Source organism: Euleptes europaea, chromosome 18 (genome assembly GCF_029931775.1).
Source record: "Euleptes europaea isolate rEulEur1 chromosome 18, rEulEur1.hap1, whole genome shotgun sequence".
In the NCBI taxonomy this organism is placed as follows: Eukaryota; Metazoa; Chordata; class Lepidosauria; order Squamata; family Sphaerodactylidae; genus Euleptes; species Euleptes europaea.
This window is the reverse complement of record NC_079329.1, coordinates 22,905,546-22,925,012: the sequence shown is the minus strand read 5'-3', so window position 1 is coordinate 22,925,012 and position 19,467 is coordinate 22,905,546. Positions and strand designations below refer to the sequence as shown.

At 47.5% G+C, this 19,467-nt stretch overlaps 1 non-coding gene across 1 annotated transcript; it reads left to right on the top strand.

Annotated features, from left to right (window-relative positions):
* The first annotated feature begins 18,718 nt into the window (after nt 1–18,718).
* On the top strand, nt 18,719–18,790 carry TRNAC-GCA (transfer RNA cysteine (anticodon GCA)). The gene has a single exon. It is a non-coding gene; the product is annotated as a tRNA-Cys (tRNA).
* The last annotated feature ends 677 nt before the right edge of the window (nt 18,791–19,467 follow it).

The following is a 19,467-nucleotide window of genomic DNA, read 5'->3' as shown; positions in this document are numbered from 1 at the left end:
GAAGGACTCCAATGCCATAGAGTCCAATTGCCAAAGTGGCAGTTTTCTCCAGGCGAACTGACCTCTATCGGCTGGAGATCAGTTGTAATAGCAGGAGATCTCCAGGTAGTACCTGGAGGTTGGCAACCCAATGCACGCAGCTTGCGATATCATCTCAGTTATTGAAGCACAGTCTGTCTGGCGCTCAATCTTGGCTTAAACGAAGCCTTGCCCGAACTCCTCCTTGCCTAATTAGATGGAGGAGCGGGGTCGGTCGGTCCCCTGGAAATAACCTCTGGGATCATTACCCACCTGTTGAAGGAGAGGCACAGGGCAAGAGTCAGAGAAGGCAATTAAGCTTTTCCCTTTTGACCTGAAACCTAATTTTACAGGCTTAACCTTCCTGACCTTATAGCTTGACAAGTTAAGCCTGGAATATGGAAGCTGCAACGTCCTGAACAATTTTGTTTGGCCTATCCTGGGGAACAGCAGGAGTGTGGGAGCCTTCCTGACAGCCTCAGGCAGTCGCTTCTACAAGCCAGAGACCCTGACAGAGAATGCACGTATACATAAGGTTGTTCATAGGGTTGCCAACTTCCAGGTGGTGGCTGGAGATCTCCTGCTATTACAACTGATCTCCAGCCAATAGAGATCAGTTCACCTGGAGAAAATGGCGGTTTTGGCAATTGGACTCTAGGGCATTGAAGTCCGTCCCCTCCCCAAACCCTGCCCTCCTCAGACTCCACCCCAAAAACCTCCCGCCGATGGTGAAGAGGGACCTGGCAACCCTAATTGTTCGCCTTGCCACTTGCAAGGGGACATTCTCATTTAGGCCCTGCTCGCTAGGGTTGCCAGGTCCCTCTTTGCCACTGGTGGGAGATTTTTGGGGTGGAGCCTGAGGAGGGCGGGGTTTGGGGGGAGGAACTTCAATGCCATAGAGTTCAATTGCCAAAGTGGCCATTTTTCTCCAGGTGAACTGATCTCTATCGGCTGGAGATCAGTTGTAATAGCAAGAGACCTCCAGCTATTTCCCAACCCAGGGCTGGCAGCCCCATTTTCCTCCCAGATTGCCTCCCTTCAGATATTCAAGCTTAGCTGGGAGGGGGAAAAGTGTTTCCAATAGTAGCATGCAGGGAGGTAAGAGGTTGAAAGGGCACATGTTAACTCCCCTTGCCCACCTGCTCCGTTTTTGTTTAAAAATACCCCCCCCAAAAAAAAACCTTCCAACTTTAGCCGCAAATGGGTGGATTCATGCACAAGGATAATTTATCATTTATTGCTACCCAATAGGTGCCAAATACTGCTCTGAGCCTGCTTTGCAAGATAAAAATTTAATTGCCTGTAAAATTGAGTCCCTTATTCCTATTTGGCAAGGAAAAATTTTCGAGTGAAGGAAACAATCCCAGAAAATTTTATCCCAATTGGTTATGGGGGGAAATTACAGCTGGAAAAATCTCCCCCATTGAAATGAGGGAGAATAGGCAATCAAATGCAATTAAGAAAACAAATTAAAATAGTAATAACAATAACAACAATAGTCTAACAAAACACAATGAATTTCACCCCACAATTACCAATTAACAATGTGTGTGAACAGAGAGGTTAGGAGAGGCAGACTCTAATCTGGAGAACCAGGTTTGATTCCCTCACTCCTACACCTGTTGGTGACCTTGGGCTAGTCACAGTTCTCTCTGAAAGCTCTCAGCCCCACCTATCTCATAAAGGGTCCGTTGTGAGGAGGAGAAGGGAAGGTGATTGTAAGCCGGGTTGATTCTCCTTTCGGTAGAGAAAATTGGGATATAAAAACCAACTCTTCTTCTTCCACCTCTGCCAAACTCCATTACACTAGATGCCTAACACGATTTGGGCTGGGCTTGCAGTCAAACGTTCAATATAGGGTTGCCAGGCCCCTCTTCACCACTGGCGGGAGGTTTTTGGGGTGGAGTCTGAGGAGGGTGGGGTTTGGGGAGGGGAGGGATTTCAATGCCCTAGACTCCAATTGCCAAAGCAGCCATTTTTTCTAGGTGAACTGACCTCTATCAGATGGAGATCAGTTGTAATAGCAGGAGATCTCCAGCTAGTACCTGGAGGTTAGGAAATCAGCACAGAAGCAAATATTATAACAAGGTTCAAAAAGTGTAATCAAAATGCTACACAAACATACAATGAACAATACTATCACAATCTACTATTAATGCTATACCTATCCTAATCTAATATATTACAAGAATAAGAGTTCTTATATAATGATCCAATACGATACAAAGTTAATAATATCCACACAGGTAAATGCTGATGCAACTTTTTGCTCTTCTTATTTTCATTCACAGCGATCCATCCAAGAGGTGATAGTATTGTTCACTGTATGTTTGTGTAGCATTTTCATTACACGTTTTGCACCTTGTTATAATATTTGCTTCTGTGCTAATTTCCTAATCCCAGTGATACATGCGCAGTGGTGTCTACTATCCAGTACCTGGAGGTTGGCAACCCAAGTTCAATAGGGGAGTCATGTGATTGTATTGGGAAATTTTGCCCGGAGCTGGGGCACAGGACAGCACCTGGGGCTATCCAGGTCAGGATTGTGTATCAATTAGCAGTTCTTAAAAACTCGTGAAAAGCACCCCCGGTGGCATGAGGAAAGGTAGCATCAACAACACCCCTGGGATCTCCACCAGGAAAACTCCCTGTGCAGTAAAGATCTAGCTCTGCAAAGGTACTTGCAGCATGTCAAGTGTGCAGGGTTGAAACTGGAGTGTCGTGGGAGAGGGAGGCTCTTCCCCCCTTCTTTCCTGGACTGCCAACAGCATCACAGTCCATCCCTGCTGGGGAGATTCCCACCAGCTTGCCATGGGGCTGGGAAGGCCAAAAGCCAGGGAGAAGCCAAGAGCGGGCCGATCTCTTTCTCTCTCTCTCCCTTCACGTTCGGAGAAGCCACCGATAAAAACCTAATCAATGGACGGCCTTTTAAGTTGCGACGGATCAGCGACCCAGCTAATAGCTCACCAGCCAAAAGAGGAAGTCATAGTCAATAAAGAGAGAAGTCAATGGGAAAAATCTATTAACGAGAGTGAGCAATAAGGGAACCTTTGGTTTAAACAGCAACCTTTGTTGGAAGGAAGCCACCAAACCGTGCTCAGGCTTTTAACTCTCTGTGCCCCAAAGAGATGACACAACAAAGATGTTCTCATATGAAGCTGCCTTATACTGAACCATACCCTTGGTCCATCAAAGTCAGTATTGTCTACTCAGACCAGCAGCGGCTCTCCAGGGTCTCAGGCAGGGGTATTTCACATCACCTACTTGCTTTGTCCCTTTAACTGGAGATGCCGGGAATTGAACCCAGGACCTTCTGCATGCCAAGCAGATGCTCTACCCCTGAGCCGTGGTCTCTCCTGTCCTCCTTCTCAGTCCCTCCGTGTGTGTGTGTGTGTGTGTGTGTAAGTGCCGTCAAGTCGCTTCCGACTCATGGCGACCCTATGAATGAAAGTCCTCCAAAATGTCCTGTCTTTGACAGCCTTGCTCAGATCTTGCAAACTGAAGGCTGTGGCTTCCTTTATTGCAGGGGTGGGGAACCTTTTTTCTGCCAAGGGCCATTTGGATATTTATAACATCATTCGCGGGCCATACAAAATTATCAACTTAAAAATTAGCCTGCTATATTTGGTCAAACATTTAGCCAAAAGGCACGACCAGAGACGACTCCGAGTGTCTGCCACATAGAGCGACTCGCTTTTGAGCTCTGCTGTCCCCAGCTGGGCCCAAGAGATTCAGGCAGGGCAGCATCCTTCTGAGCTAGAGATCTTCCAGGACCCATGAAGGGCCAGACCAAATGATTTTGCGGGCCTTATACGCCCCAGGGCCTGACGTTCCCCACCCCTGCTTTATTGAATCAATCCATCTCTTGTTGGGTCTTCCTCTTTTCCTGCTGCCCTCAACTTTTCCTAGCATGACTATCTTTTCCTAAGTCCCTCCTTAGGAGAGCAATATCTGAGCATCTCAAATACTGAAACTGCACCAGTGTTTGGAAACATTTAGGATTCTAAATTTCAAATGGCAAAATATTCCCAAATCCTGTTGAGTCTGGGAGAGCCCATTGGTATATATTTTATTGGTTTTTAATGACCTTTTTATCCAACCCCAATATGAACAGTCAGTTGCCAGGTCTGGTTTGGGGCAAGCTGAAAACGCAGCAAATGCTGAGGGGTCTTATGGGTCCCCAGCCAGATATTTGGAAGTTCTTGTCTGATCCTAGCTGGCCCCCTACGTTCTGATTTCCTCAATCCCCAGGTATCTGCTTGAATCAACATCTGGAACTTATCAAGTCAGCAGTGTTACTGTACACTTTCCGGTTTCTCTGCCTCACTTCTGACTGCCTGGACTGTAGTTACCTCTTCACTGCTTATTTGGTACATCATCTAAAACTAATCTTCATTTTTGTGAATACAGGCTGCTTCTGCATGAAACCTTTGGTCCAGTATTGCAAACCAAAAGGAGGGGGTTTTTATGAGCCTTCCCCACAACTTCAGCATGGTGTAGTGGTTAAGAGCGGTGGACTCTAATCTGGAGAACCGGGTTTGATTCCCCACTCCTCCACATGAGCGGCGGACACTAATCTGGTGAACTGGGTTGGTTTCCCCATTCCTACACCTGAAGCCAGCTGGGTGACCTTGGCTGATCATGGTTCTCTTCGAGCTCTCTCAGCCTCACCTACCTCACAGGGTGTCTGTTGTGGGGAGAGGAAGGGAAGGAGATTGTAAGCCGGTTTGATTCTCCTTAAAAGGTAGAGAAAGTTGGCATATAAAAACCAACTCTTCTTCTTCCCTAGTCATCCTTTTCCCTATTATCATATTCTTCTGCAAACCTGCTTTGCTATGATTTTTCTGGGAAGGTCAGAGTCAAAGAAGTTTGGCCCAAAGCGTGGACAGAAAGGGGCAGAGCTCTGAACCTTCTCATCCACGTCGGTGCCAGTTTCCCTCTCTAGCCTCTTGGATCTGGCATTTCCCCGCTGCCTGAACCATTGGTTTTTTTGGCCAACTTTCATTAAAAACCCAATAGTTGTTATATTGCTATAATGCTACAGCAACTGTGTGTGCCGCTGTTGTTTTTTAAGTCTGCAGAAAGCCCTCTGGTGGCATGGGGGAGAATAGCAGCCAGCAATGAGTTCAAAAGGGGGAACTGAGTTCACATTATGCAGGTGGGGGAGGCGCATCCTGAAGTTCCATGCTTCTCTAGGGTTGCCAACCTCCAGGTACCAGCTGGAGATCTCCTGCTATTACAACTGATCTCCAGCCAACAGAGATCAGTTCACCTGGAGAAAATGGCCACTTTGGCAACTGGCCATTTATGGCAACTGAGGAGGGCAGGGTTTGGGGAGGGACTTCAATGCCATAGAGTCCAACTGCCAAACCGGCCATTTTCTCCAGGGGGACTGATCTCCGTCAGCTGGAGATCAGTTGTCATAGCAGGAGATCTCCAGCTAGTACATGGAGGTTGGCAACCCTAAGTCTGATATCTCTCCAGGGTGGCTCCTGGCTCATCCTGGTCATTTGCAGAGAATAGGGCTGCCAACCTCCAGGTGGTAATTAAAAAAAATACAGCGATTATGGCTATCAAAATTGAAAACACACACATATGTATCACTACTTGTGAGTAAAATAGGGTGTTGACTTACTACTCGTGAGTAAAATAGAGTGTTAACAATACAGGTTTTTATATCTTTTGTTACTCGTGAGTAAAATAGAATGTTGACTTACTACTCGTGAGTAACATAGGGTGTTGACAATAAGGTTTTTTTTTTTTGTTCTTGTAGGTTATCCGGGCTGTGTAACCGTGGTCTTGGTATTTTCTTTCCTGACGTTTCGCCAGCAGCTGTGGCAAGATAGCCCGGATAACCTACAAGAACCAATGAACTCTGACCGTGAAAGCCTTCGACAAGGTTTTTTTTTTTGTATCTTATGTATTGTAACAAAAACTTTTCTTTAACATCTATTGTATTTCAACATAAATAATAATTGCTGCTACATCAGTCAATTATATTATACACTCAACTTGTGTTTTTGAATTTTCATACACAACCTGTGTTTCTAACATACAATGGATTCAACAATAACAGTTCATATATGGTAGGTGGGACAGCTTTCTGGTAAGTAGCGCTGTTTCATAGTTTTCTTCAGCCACCCTTAGCCGTTTTGTGTCCACTTCCACTTTGTAGAACAGCAAAGTTGTAATTCAAGCTATTAACATGAAAATATATACATAAAATCATATATACAAAAATATCCAAATAAATTCTTCAAAACTCACAACACCTTATATAATACTTACAGTTATCAATTCTTATGATTTCTTATAGAAGAAAATTATTCTTGAAAATGCTTTTTTAGGATCATGCAGTAGTCTCTGACTAGCTTGTGAAGTCCCAACCTTTTGAATACAGAGGCTTCCTTGCTTGTTAATATACCTATGGCACCTTTGACTTAAAGCAATCTTCTTAAAGTGACCCTCATAAAAAAAATCAGTGAAATCACATGTTGTGTTTAGCCCATTGGGTTCCTGTGATCTAAGAAGGAATATCTTTTCTATGTTAACTCTTTGATATCTGTGTGGCTGATATTGCCAGATGGCAAAGAAACGAAGATCCGTGTCTGCATGTTTAAATTTTTAAAAATGAGAAAAAATGGGTGCTTCCATTACGTTGTTCCTTATGTGGGACAAATGTTCGCCAATTCTTATCTTAAGTGGTCTGATCGTCTGTCCAATGTAAAAAAGTTTACAACAGCAGACTAGGATGTAAATCACATTTGATGAGTTGCAATTAGTGAAGGTTTTGAGTTCAAAATTAAAACCTGTTTATTCACAGGTGAAGTTTTTTAAAGGGAGCGCATTTGTGCACATTGCGCATGCGCCGTAATGGTGATGTCCAGCCGGCCCTAAATTAGAAACAGTTTGCAGGGAATCTGTGTGAACAAGTCGGTCTTTTAAAGAGACAGTACGTCTACATGCTAACAATGGAGGTTAAGCACAGCCAGCAATGTCCTGCACTATATGCCAGTGTCTATTTATAATCTTTTTAATTTTTTCTGCAAAAGGAGTAAATTGTATAGAAGAAACCAATCTTGTACCTGAGTCGCGTTTTTTAATGAATAAAGCATTACCTGGTTTTTTTATCATCCCTTTGTTTCTCTATGTTCAAAATCTTGGCTGGGTAACCTCTGTTTAATAAAGTGGTGTATAAAGAGTCGGCAGCTTTCTCATCGTCCTCTTGTTTTGTGGAGATTGTTTTCAGGCATAAAAATTGCCCATAAGGTAAATTGTTTTTACTAGGTCCTGATTTATAGTGTAGCAAAGCCTTTCTGTCTGTGGGCTTTCTATATGGTGAAACCCATATGTGTCCATCTTCTGCAAGGTGTACTTCTACATCTAAGTAAGACAAACCGGAGTTACTTACTTTGCCTTCAAGTTTAATGTGTGGAGAAACAGCATTTGATTCTCTGATAGAGGAGTTGCAATTTTCCACACTGTCAATGGTCATCACTAAGTCATCCACAAAATGTCGATAGAAAGAAACATGCTGTTTAAAGACATTATTACTGTAAATAAATTTCTGTTCAAAATAATTCATATATATATGTTGGCTATGGATGGTGTGACTAACCTCCAGGTGGTAGCTGGAGACCTCCTACTATTACAACTGTGATCTCCAGGTAAGAGATCAGTTTACCTGGAGAAAATGGCTGCTTTGTAAGATGGACTCTAGGACAATATACCCCACTGAAGACCCTCCCCAAATCCCACCTTCCTCAGGCTCCACCCCCAAAATCTCCAGGTATTTCCCAGACCAGACCTGGCAACCCTAGCAGAGGTCTTTTCCAGAGGCCAAGTCTAGTCCAGGCGGGATCCTGACAACTAATATTGCACAGGAAGATGACATTAGGAAGCATCGAAAGGTATGGTAATTTGAGCTGTGGTTTTCAGTGGCATAAGCGGAGGATGAAACAATAGCATAAATTGTCCACAAGAGGGCACTGTCCAAATGGCTAGGTTTACCTGGTTTGTTCCCACAATCATTCAAGTACAATTTCCAATAAGGTTGCCAACAGGCCTGGAGAAAGGATTTCTCATGCCATGGAGCTGAATATCCCAACCTGTCGCTATTAAAGGGATGGGACATTTTTCTTCAAACTTGTTGGCAGTCCTACTGTGTGTGTGGGTAAAAGGTAAAAGTAGTCACCTGTGCAAGCACCGGGTCATTCTTACCCATGGGGTGACGTCACATCCTGACGTTTACTAGGCAGACTTTGTTTACAGGGTGGTTTGCCAGTGCCTTCCCCAGTCATCTTCCCTTTACCCCCAGCGAGCTGGGTACTCATTTTACCAACCTTGGAAGGATGGAAGGCTGAGTCCACCTTGAGCCGGCGACCTGAAACCAACTTTCCATTGGCATTGAACTCAGGTCGTGAGCAGAGCTTGGACTGCAGTACTGCAGCTTAACACTCTGCGCCATGGGGCTCCTAATGTGTGTGTGGGGGGCATAATGCAGCCAGGGGGCAGGCATTTAAAATTAAGGAAATGGCACAGCGAACCACCCTCCCTTTTTCAGCACTGTGGCCCAATCTGGATCACATCCCCGGTCAGCAACTTTTTTGGGGGGGGAGAGAAAAATGCATGATTGCAGGCAGGGTTGCCAACCTCCAGGTGGGGCCTGGAGTTCACCTGGAATTACACTTGATCCCCAGAGTACAAATACCAGTCGCCCTGGAGGAAATGGCAGCTTTGGAGGGAGGAATGGATATGGCGTCATATCCCCATGGTGCTCCCTCCCCTTCCCCAACTCCACCCTCCTCAGGCTCCACCTCCAGGCATTTCCCAACCTGGAGCTGACAACCCTATCTGGAGGTCCAGTCTCTGAATTCCAGCCTGCAACACGATCTGAACCTCGAGCCGTGGCAGTTCACTGGTGAATCAGTGCCTTCCTGGTCCAACACAGTGTAATTTGTTAGAGTGCCATTAGGTGGCAGCATTGGAAGCAGGAGGAAGAAGGCGAGGGGTTTTGTTTTAGTGTTTTACTGCGTGGCCATTTATGCAGGGTCAATTTTGATCCTCACTCAAAGCTGTTTTTTTTAAACGTGACCTTTAAAATGCTTATTCACAGTCCCAACACAAAAGGAGAATTTCCGCCCCCCCCTCACTCGCCTGCTCCTTTGTTCCTTCCATTAGCAATAGGGTTGCCAACTGCCAGGTACTAGCTGGAGATCTCCTGCTATTACTACTGATCTCCAGCTGATAGAGATCAGTTCACCTGGAGAAAATGGCCGCTTTGGCAATTGGACTCTATGGCATTTAAGTCACTCCCCTCCCAAACCCCACCCTCCTCAAGCTCCGCCTCCAAAATCTCCTTCCGATAGTGAAGAGGGACCTGGCAACCCTAATTAGCAACCTCCGTTTGCATAGCTAACGCACGGCTGTGATTTTTGCATGCTTCTTTGAGAGGATTCTTCGCGGCAAACACAAAAGGTCGCGTTAAAGGGGCTCTTAAGAAATGTGAAGTAGGGCCACTTCAGACTGGAACGCGCTGCTAATTTCTAAGCATAAATGGACTGTGTGCATATGTTGCTTCCCTGACCTAGATGGCCCAGGCTAGCCTGATGTCTTCAGATCTCAGAAACTAAGCAGGGTCGGTCCTGGTTAGCATTTGGATGGGAGACCACCAAGGAATACCAGGGTTGTTATGCAGAGCCAGGCAATGGCAAACCACCTCTGCTAGGCCATTTCTGCAGGGCTGTTTTCCCTTGCAATTGGCAAAGTGGCTGTTCTTTCCAGGTGAACTGATCTCTGTCAGCTGGAGATAAATTGTAATAGCAGGAGATCTCCAGCTAGTACCTGGAAGTTGGCAACCCTAGTCATCCATGCTCAGCCTCACCTACCTCACAGGGTTGTTGCTAGGGTTGCTAGCTCCAGGTTGGGAAATACCTGGAGATTTTGGGAGTGGAGCCTGAGGAGGGCAGGGTTTGGAGAGTAGAGTCCAATTGCCAAAGCAGTCATTTTCTCCAGGGGAACTGATCTCTGTCGTCTGGAGATCAGTTGTAATAGCAGGAGCTCTCCAGCCACCACCTGGAGGTTGGCAAGCCTTGTTGTGATGAAAAAAACAGAACAATGTAAGCTGATTTGGATCCCTGCTCGAGTGGAAAACTGGGTAAATATGTGAAGGACAACATTTGAAGACACTGGGAGGAGCTGTGGCCTCCATCTCTTCCAATCTGACCCCGAAGGAGCCCCTCCTCCAGCCCTCAAAGCCCCTCTTGCACCCCTGAGACCAGGGCCTACATGTCTGAAGCTCTCAGGGAATAGCCACCCCCCAGCAGCTGAATAAATAGGTCTCCTGCCTGCCTGCCTGCTGTTCTCAGCCAGGGGAGGGAAGAGGCAGCCTTACGAAAACAGGCCAAACGGACTGATCAGCTAACCAAAACTAGAAAGCCCACGGTTGCAACAGGGGATTGAATCCTATCTTGATGCATTTATGTGTCAGCTTTTCCACTCCCACTTTTGTTATCATCTTTAAGGAAGGAATGCCCTGATCTGAATGGCCCGGTGCTAACCTGACCACATCAGAGCCTGGAAGTAAGATTGCCAGCTCAGGGATGGGAAATATCTGGAGATTTTGTGGGTGGAGCCTGAGGAGAGTGGGGTTTGGGGAGGAGAAGGACTTCAATGGGGTAGAATGTCATTAGAGTCCACCTTCCAAAGCAGTAGGGTTGCCAACCTCCAAGTACTAGCTGGAGATCTTCTGCTATTACAACGGATCTCCAGCCAATAGAGATCAGTTCACCTGGAGAAAATGGCCGCTTTGGCAATTGGACTCTATGGCATTCAAGTCACTCCCCTCCCCAAATCCTGCCCTCCTCAGGCTCTGCCCCCAAAATCTCCCTCCAGTGGCGAAGAGGGACCTGGCAACCCTACAAAGCGGTGAACTGATCTCTGTCACCTGGAGATCAGATGTAAACCCAGGAAGTCTCCATCCACCACCTGGAGGTTGGCAACATGACTTGGAAGCTAAGTAGGGTTGGCCCTGGTTCTTATTTGGATGGTAGACTTTATTGAATTATGGATCACCCAACAAAGTGTACATTTTGGCATGGAAATAAAGCTAGAAGGGTTGGGTGGGGAAGATGTTAATATGACATATTTTGTGATTTGCCAATAACCAAAGCCTTTTAAGAACATCTGAAATGAGCTTATAAAAAATTTCCCTACTGCTTCTCTGGCTTGGGAAATTCCTGAAAGTTGGGGATAGTGCCTGGGGAGAGAGGAGTTTGGGGAAGAAAGGGATGTGGCACCATAAGTCCACCCTTGAAATCTGTCAGTTCCTCCAGGGGAATGTATCAGTATTCCGGAAGGACGCCAGGCCTCACCTGGAGGTTGGCAACACTGATTGCCTAAGTGAACCAGCATAGAAAGGAGACCAAGTGATTTTCACCCAGAATGATACAACCTCAGGATGCAGTCATGTTCCTCCTTTTTGGTGGTTTGCTAAGCATCAACCCCCACCCAACCAACCAACAAAACTCCTGGCGCAGAGAATGATTGTTAGCCAAGGAAACCTCCAGCCCTGATTTACTGTGATTCAGAGGAAAAGGCGCTGAAGCTACACTCATTGCCAGGAGCCGACCACAGCCAGGAAAATGTCATCCCCCTGAATTCCAACCGGAAAGATGGGCCAGGGGGAGATTTTTATGGAAGGGTCCAGGGGACTTGGGTTGGGGTCCGGGCAAGCAAAGGATTCTGTTTTTCCCTTTATTAGCCGACTCGCATTTTCGTCCGGCTCTTACTAAGAGAAAGGCTGGATGCTTTTCCCATCAGGCGCACATGCTAAGATCCTTCAAATGGATCGCCCAGCCTTGTTAGCACATGACCCCCATGATCCCACATTGAAACAGCCGTCAACACTTGCAGTAGCTGGATGCTCAAATGCCCGGCATATGCTAGATCCCCATTATTTGGAAGGGTCACAAAGGAATTACCCTCCCCCACACACACACACATACACACTTACATTGACTCCTCCCCCTAGGGTAAGCCCCTTCCTTTCCTGGTAGCATTTGGATTTACTTGTTCATTTCACTCCTGTGGGTTCCTACTACACATGTTTTCCGAATCTCCTTTTGAGTGCAATGCAGAGCGCATGGTATTTTTGGTGTTGCAAAAACGCCACTCCCCATAAGTTTCGGCTCCGAGCTTGTGATGATTGTGTGTGTGTAAAGTGCCTTCAAGTGGCATCGACTTATGGCGACCCCTTTTGGGGTTTTCATGGCAAGAGACTATCAGAGGTGGTTTTGCCAGTGCCTTCCTCTGCACAGCAACCCTGGTATTCCTTGGTGGAATCCCATCCAAATACTAACCAGGGCTGACCCTGCTTAGCTTCTGAGATCTGACGAGATCAGGCTAGCCTGGGCCATCCAGGTCAGGGCTTTTAATGATTACGGACTGGCTATCGCCTTCTGCTCCCATCACACGCAGACTTCTAATGATGAACTTCCTCCATAAGAACATAAGAGAAGCCATGCTGGATCAGACCAAGGTCCATTAAGTCCAGCAGTCTGTTCACACAGAGGCCAACCAGGTGCCTCTATGAAGCCCACAAGCAAGACAACTGCAGCATTATCCTGCCTGTGTTCCAAAGCACCTAATATAATAGGCGTGCTCCTCTGATCCTGGAGAGAATAGGTATGCATTGTGACTAGTAGCCATTTTAACTAGTAGCCATGAATAGCCTTCTCCTCTATGAGGATGCCCACTCCTCTCTTAAAGCCTTCCAGGTTGGCAGCCATCACCACATCCTGGGGCAGGGAGTTCCACAATTGAAATATGCATTGTGTGAAGAAATACTGCTTTGCGTGAATAAGGCAACCCAACTGTTTTTTCCAACTGTGGCATGTGTGAATGGTACACTGAATTTTGGGGGTTACATGTTCGAGCAGACTGAAACTGTACGTGCATGGGAAAATATGTACAGTATGTCATTCACATAGAAGGGCGAGCGCAGGTATCAGGAGGACAGCAGGTGGCGCACGCTCCTGTTTTGTGTGGTTAGAGTGCCAAAATCAAACATCTGCCCCAGGATAGTTTCTCATTGAGATCAAGTAAAGGATTAAAGGAATCAAGTTTGAAGCCCGAGCCAGCGCTGGCTATCAGCCATGTCTGATGAATGCTGACCACACAAGCTTAAACGCAGAGCGCTGGCTGGAAATTCTTTCCTCTACGCGTTACAAATGGAGTTTCAAGCAGTGAGGACTCAGACTGCGAGCATTATCTGCCAACTTTACAGGCATCACTAGAGATGACTATGAGCTGGCTGAAAAATAAGATGATTTTGAGATAGCCCAGACTTTGCAGGCGGACACCGATGGTAGACAACGGTTATTAATGGCTGGCGAGCGGCTGTGAGCACCTGGAATAGGAGGAGGAGGAGGAAAAGGAGGAGGAGGAGGAGGAGAAGTAGAACAAGAGGAAGAGGAGGAGGAGTAGGAAAAGGAGGAGGAGGAGGAGAAGAGTTGGTGTTTATATGCTGACCTTCTCTACCACTTAAGGGAGACTCAAACCGGCTTACAGTCACCTTCCCCTTCCCCACAACAGACACCCTGTGAGGTAGGTGGGGCTGAGACAGCTGTGACTAGCCAAAGGTCACCCAGCTGGCTTCATGTGTAGGAGTGGGGAAACAAATCTAGTTCACCAGATTAGCCTCCGCCGCTCATGTGGAGGAGTGGGGAATCAAACCCAGTTCTCCAGATCAGACTCCAACACTCCAAACCACCGCTCTTAAGCACTCCACCACGCTGGTAAGCAGCCAATCAGTTTTGCCTTGGACAATTGGTTGAAGGAGAACTGAATACTGGCAGGTGGGGTTTGGCCATGGAATTGGTTTACGATTTTAGGTGACTCATCCGTCTGCAGAAGTCGCGTTAAGGGGCTTGCATGTGAATGCCAGCTCGAGCTTCCAGGGAGTTGAGCAGTCTTGCAGAATGCCACATTTCATCATAATTCTGAAAGGGAGTCGCTTCCTTCCAAACGCTAACAAAGCAACCGAATTCCTTGGAAAGTGGCACTGGGAGGAGGAGCCAAGGTGAAGATGGGAAGTCAGAATGCCGCGTGGGAAGGACCAGCGAGCCTGTCTCAGACTGGAATTCTGGCCCGTCACGGGGGCGTTCAGATAGGTACCCTGGAGGACCATCTTCCTTATTCCAGCCTTTAATCTAGAGTTGTGTAGAGAGAAATCAGGGGGTGGTATTTCTCAGGACAAGAATCAGCTCATTTTGTTCCCTAGAATTACCCTTGCTGCATTGTCCCCGGCTGAGCTAGCGGTCCTCTCGCCAGGTTTTTGGTTTCGGTCCATGTCCAGATTGAATATTATAAACCTGATGCTGTTTCCAGGCACCACTCTACATCCCCCCTCTCTCTTTCTCTCTTTTCCTGGCATGCATAAGAGATGGCAAAGCAACAAACAGCTCCCGTGAACATCTGGAGATGAAGCAGCCCAGGATCGCTAGCCAAGCTGTGGTTTCCAGCCAATCCCACAGACTCAGTTGATTCTCCTTGCTATTTCCATGTATGGTTGGTGCAACTCAGAGTTTCCCCCATGCAAGGAAGGCCAGAACTTTCATAGAATCATAGAATCATAGAGTTGGAAGGGACCACCAGAGTCATCTAGTTCAACCCCCTGCACAATGCTGGAATTTCACAACTACCTCCCCCCCACACACCCCTAGTGACCAGAAGATGGCCAAGATATCCCCCCTCTCATCATCTGCCTAAGGCAGATGAGTTCCTTTGAGTCCCCTTCTTAAACTCAGAAATATGCAAAGAATTAATAAAGAACATTGTCCTTCTGAGGATGGAAGGGTACACGCAGTTGGGACACCAAGATTAGAACTTCTGAGATGTAATTTGTCACTGCCCCCCCCCAATACAGATCAGTGCTGTGGCACTGAGTAAGGTTGGGGGGGGGTCTTTCCCCTATGTCATTTCCCGGATTGCAATGCCTCTTCCAGCTAAGGTAGAGAAAAGTAAGGTATAAAGACCTACTCTTCTTCTTACCAAGAAGTGCTCTCTGGCCTTTTATGCAGGGACATTTCCCGGCAGTCACCCCTGCCAACTGCTTCGGGCTTCCTTTTAATTACGCATGCCTTTCCCGACTGTCAGAGGTCACCTCACTCCCCCCATATTTTTTTGGTGTGTTTTATAGATTGTGGCTAAAACAGCATCTGGAAATCACGGGCAAAACACGCAGAGAGAGCGAGGCGACCTCTGATGGGCAAAAAAGGTATGCATAATCAAAAGGAGCCCCGTGGCACAGAGTGGTCAGCTGCAGTACTGCAGTCAAAAGCTCTGCTCACGACCTGAGTTTGATCCCAACGGAAGTTGGTTTCAGGTAGCTGGCTCAAGGTTGACTCAGCCTTCCATCCTTCTGAGGTCAGTAAAATGAGTACCCAGCTTGCTGGAGGTAAAGTGTAGATGACTGGGGAAGGCAATGGCAGACCACCCCAGAAGATCTGGAGATTTGGGGGGAGGAACCTGGGGAGGGCAGGGTTTGGGGAGGAGAGAGACCTTAGCAGGGTATAATGCCATAGGATCAATCTTCCAAAGCAGGCATTTTCTCTAGGGGAACCGATCTTGGTTGTCTGGAGATCAACTGCAATAGCGGGAGATCTCCAGGTGCCACCTGGAGGTTGGTAATCCTAGCCACTATCCTAATCCTTTCGAGAGTCCCCTACTGACTCACACTGGAGATACTTCCTTGCTTAGTGCCACTGAGGAGATCACATCCTTTGGGAAAATATTAGATATCTTCATCCATGCGCCAGCCCGAAGGAAGAGACAGGAAATTCTTCTCTCTTTCTTCTTTTCACAGATCCACCCGTTGAGGAGCTTCCCTCTCTCAAACTTGCCAGGGACTTCTGAAAAGCCTTCCTCACCCACCCCCCGGTACTCCACCCCTGGATGACAGGCGGGATGTCTGAATCACGGCAAAGCTGTTTGCGGTATCCATTGCAAGGCTGGCTGCAGACAGGTGCGGGCTAAGCCGTGTGGTTTCCTTTCCTCCGACGGGGACACGTGGTTTTAATTCAGCTATAAAAAGGAGCAGCGTTCTGTTGGATTTCAGCCCCTTCCCCCAACCTTCTCCCCCCCCCACTCTCTCTCCTCCACTTTATATCTTCAACATCTGCACTTTCACCCTGAGACATCCAATCTGGTCTGCAAAAGGCAATAAACTTTTCACATGACTCTCCCGTGCTGAGATGTGTGGGTAATGTCAGAGGCCTTTTATGCAGGGACGTTTCCCCGCGGTCATCCCCGCCGACTGCTTCGGGACTTCCTTTTGATTAGGGTAAAGGTAGTCCCCTGTGCAAGCACTGGGTCATTCCTGACCCATGGGGTGATGTCACATCTCGCCTTTTCTAGGCAGATTATGTTTACGGGGTGGTTTGCCATGGCCTTCCCAGGTCATCTACACTTTACCCCCAGCAAACTGGGTACTCATTTTACCAACCTTGGAAGGATGGAAGGCTGAGTCGGCCTTGAGCTAATTATCTGAACCCCACTTCCATCGGGATCAAACTGTACAGCAGGACTGCAGCTTGTCACTCTGCCCCACTGTTGCTATTAAAAGGGCCACCAACTGGTTCAAAAGCATGAACACCTGCAGCTGCCTTATACTGAATCCGACCATCAGTCCATCAAAGTGAGTGTTGTCTACTCAAACTGGCAGTGACTCTTCAAGGTCTCAGGATGAGATCTTTCACATCACCTCCTACCTGATCCTCTGAACTGGGAGATGCTTGGGACTGAACCTGTATGCCAGGCAGATGCTCTACCACTGAGCCACATCCCTTCCCAGCAATGCAAAATAAATAAAGTGGAAATCCTTCAGAGAGCATTTCAGGGGACTTTTCGTGCCTGAAATGTTTCCCCACGAAAATTCAGCATCCCTTTTCAGTGCAATTATGGACAAGATATCAGGGTGGATCCCAAACCTATCTTACTATTCCACTGAGCACATTTTGCTTATTACAATATTTATATCCTGTCTTTCCTATTGGCTCAAGTTTGAAGCCTTCCAAGGAGAGCCAGTGTGGTGTAGTGGTTAAGAGCAGTGGACTCTAATCTGGAGAACTGGGTTCGATTCCCATTCCTCCACATGAGTGGTGGACTCTAATCTGGGGAACCGGGTTTGATTCCCCATTCCTCCACATGAGTGGTGGAATCTAATTTGGAGAACCGGGTTTGATTCCCCACTCCTCCACATGAATGGTGGACTCTAATCTGGGGAACGGGGTTTGATTCCCCACTCCTCCACATGAGTAGTGGACTCTAATCTGGGGAACGGGGTTTGATTCCCCACTCCTCCACATGAGTGGTGGACTCTAATCTGGGGAACCGGGTTTGATTCCCCACTCCTCCACATGAATGGTGGACTCTAATCTGGGGAACCGGGTTTGATTCCCCACTCCTCCACATGAGTGGTGGACTCTAATTTGGAGAACCGGGTTTGATTCCCCACTCCTCCACATGAATGGTGGACTCTAATCTGGAGAACCAGGTTTGATTCCCCACTCCTCCACACAAGCAGCAGATTCTAATCTGGTGAACAGGATTGGTTTCCCCACTCCTACACATGAAGCCAGCTGGGTGATCTTGGGCTAGTCACAGTTCTCTTAGAGCTCTCTCAGCCTCACCTACCTCCTAAGGTGTCTGTTGTGGGGAGAGGAAGGGAAGGAGATTGTAAGCCGGTTTGATTCTCCTTAAAAGGTAGAGAAAATTGGCATATAAAAACCAACTCTTCTTCTTCTTCTTCTCATTCTTCTTCCTCTATTAGATTTTTCATATAAAATCTGGTAATTTTGTCCGGCCATTTTCTCCAGGGGAACAACTGATCTTGGTTGTCTGGAGATCAATTGTAATAGCGGGAGATCTCCAGGTGCCACCTGGAGGTTGGCAACCCTAAGTGGCACTGCTGTGGACATGGCACTGATGTGGGCAGGGAGGTTCTAAAACCTGACCCTTCCCACCCAGACAGACAGCAAGCTTCCTTCGACTGGGATCTTTCAGGAAAGATCATAGCAAAGCAGGTTGGGGAAACAACGGAGCAAATCTGGACAAGCCCCGCAAAGTGGATGATTGGAGAATGGTGCCATGTGGATCTTCCCGAAAAACCACAACCCACTGTGGTTTGAAAAGCTAAGGCAGAGTGAAATAGCCGTGCAGAATCAGCCAAGGTCAGCCGGGCTTCCCTTCCCGATCGCATCAAAGGCTTCCCCCTTTTCATGAACGGAGCTAATGTTTACCTTGGGTCCTGAGCTTTACCTGCTGTCGGCAGATCAGTTCCCCCTAAAAATATGTGGCCACCTGCTGCCTGTTAACCTTTGTCCTCCTAACCAAACATTAGCCTTTGACAGTCATGCGATAAGACAGATTCATATCCAACGGGAGGGAAGCGAGAGAGCCAGGGGTTTAGCGTTTCCAGTGACATCAGCCAGAGAGACGGCGAATTCTCACTGTGGCTGGACGATGCTGCCTTGGGAATGATGCAAAAACCCCATCTACATTTGTGTTCTGTGTGTGTGGGGCCAGTCTTCCCCAGCCCCTATGCTCCCCAGACCCCTCAGTACTAACAATCCCTACTGCTTCCCTAAGAGGAGGAATGAAGACCTGAAATAAGGGAGGAAAACCCCCAGAGAGTAGCAGAGGGGGTATAGCTCAGTGGTAGAGCATTTGACTGCAGATCAAGAGGTCCCTGGTTCAAATCCGGGTGCCCCCTCAACAGGTTTTAGGGGAGGGGGCGTGGCTCAGTGGTAGAGCATCTGCTTGGCATGCGGAAGGTCCCAGGTTCAACCCCGGCATCTCCAGTTAAAGGGACTAGGCAAGTAGGTGATGTGAAAGACCTCAGCCTGAGACCCTGGAGAGCTGCTGCCGGTCTGAGTAGACAATACTGACCTTGATGGACCAAGGGTGTGATTCAGTATAAGGCGGGGAGAAAACAGAAGTCTCTTCTGCGCACACACATCAGTTGTGATCCAAATTGGGCACCACACTCACAGGAATTGAGGAGAACTCACAACTCACACATGACTGTTATATAGGGTTGCCAGCTTCCAAGTGGTAGCTGGAGATCTCCCGCTAGTATACCTGATCTCCAGGTGACAGAGATCAGTTGCCCTGGTGAAAATGGCCGCTTTGACAATTCGACTCTATGGCATTGAAGTCCCTTCTTCATTGAAGTCCTTCCTCAGGCTTCACCCTCAAAATCTCCAGGTATTTCCCAACTCAGAGCTGACAACCCCACTGTTATATTCAGGGCATAGTGGGAAGACCCTGGGCCTAGACCTGCCAATTGCCTGGTATTGCCAGGCAAATGCCCACCAATCGACTGGGCTTCCTGCCGCCCCTCAGCTTGTCGACGGGTGGAAGAGGGCTAGCTGAAGGAGGGGAGTGACT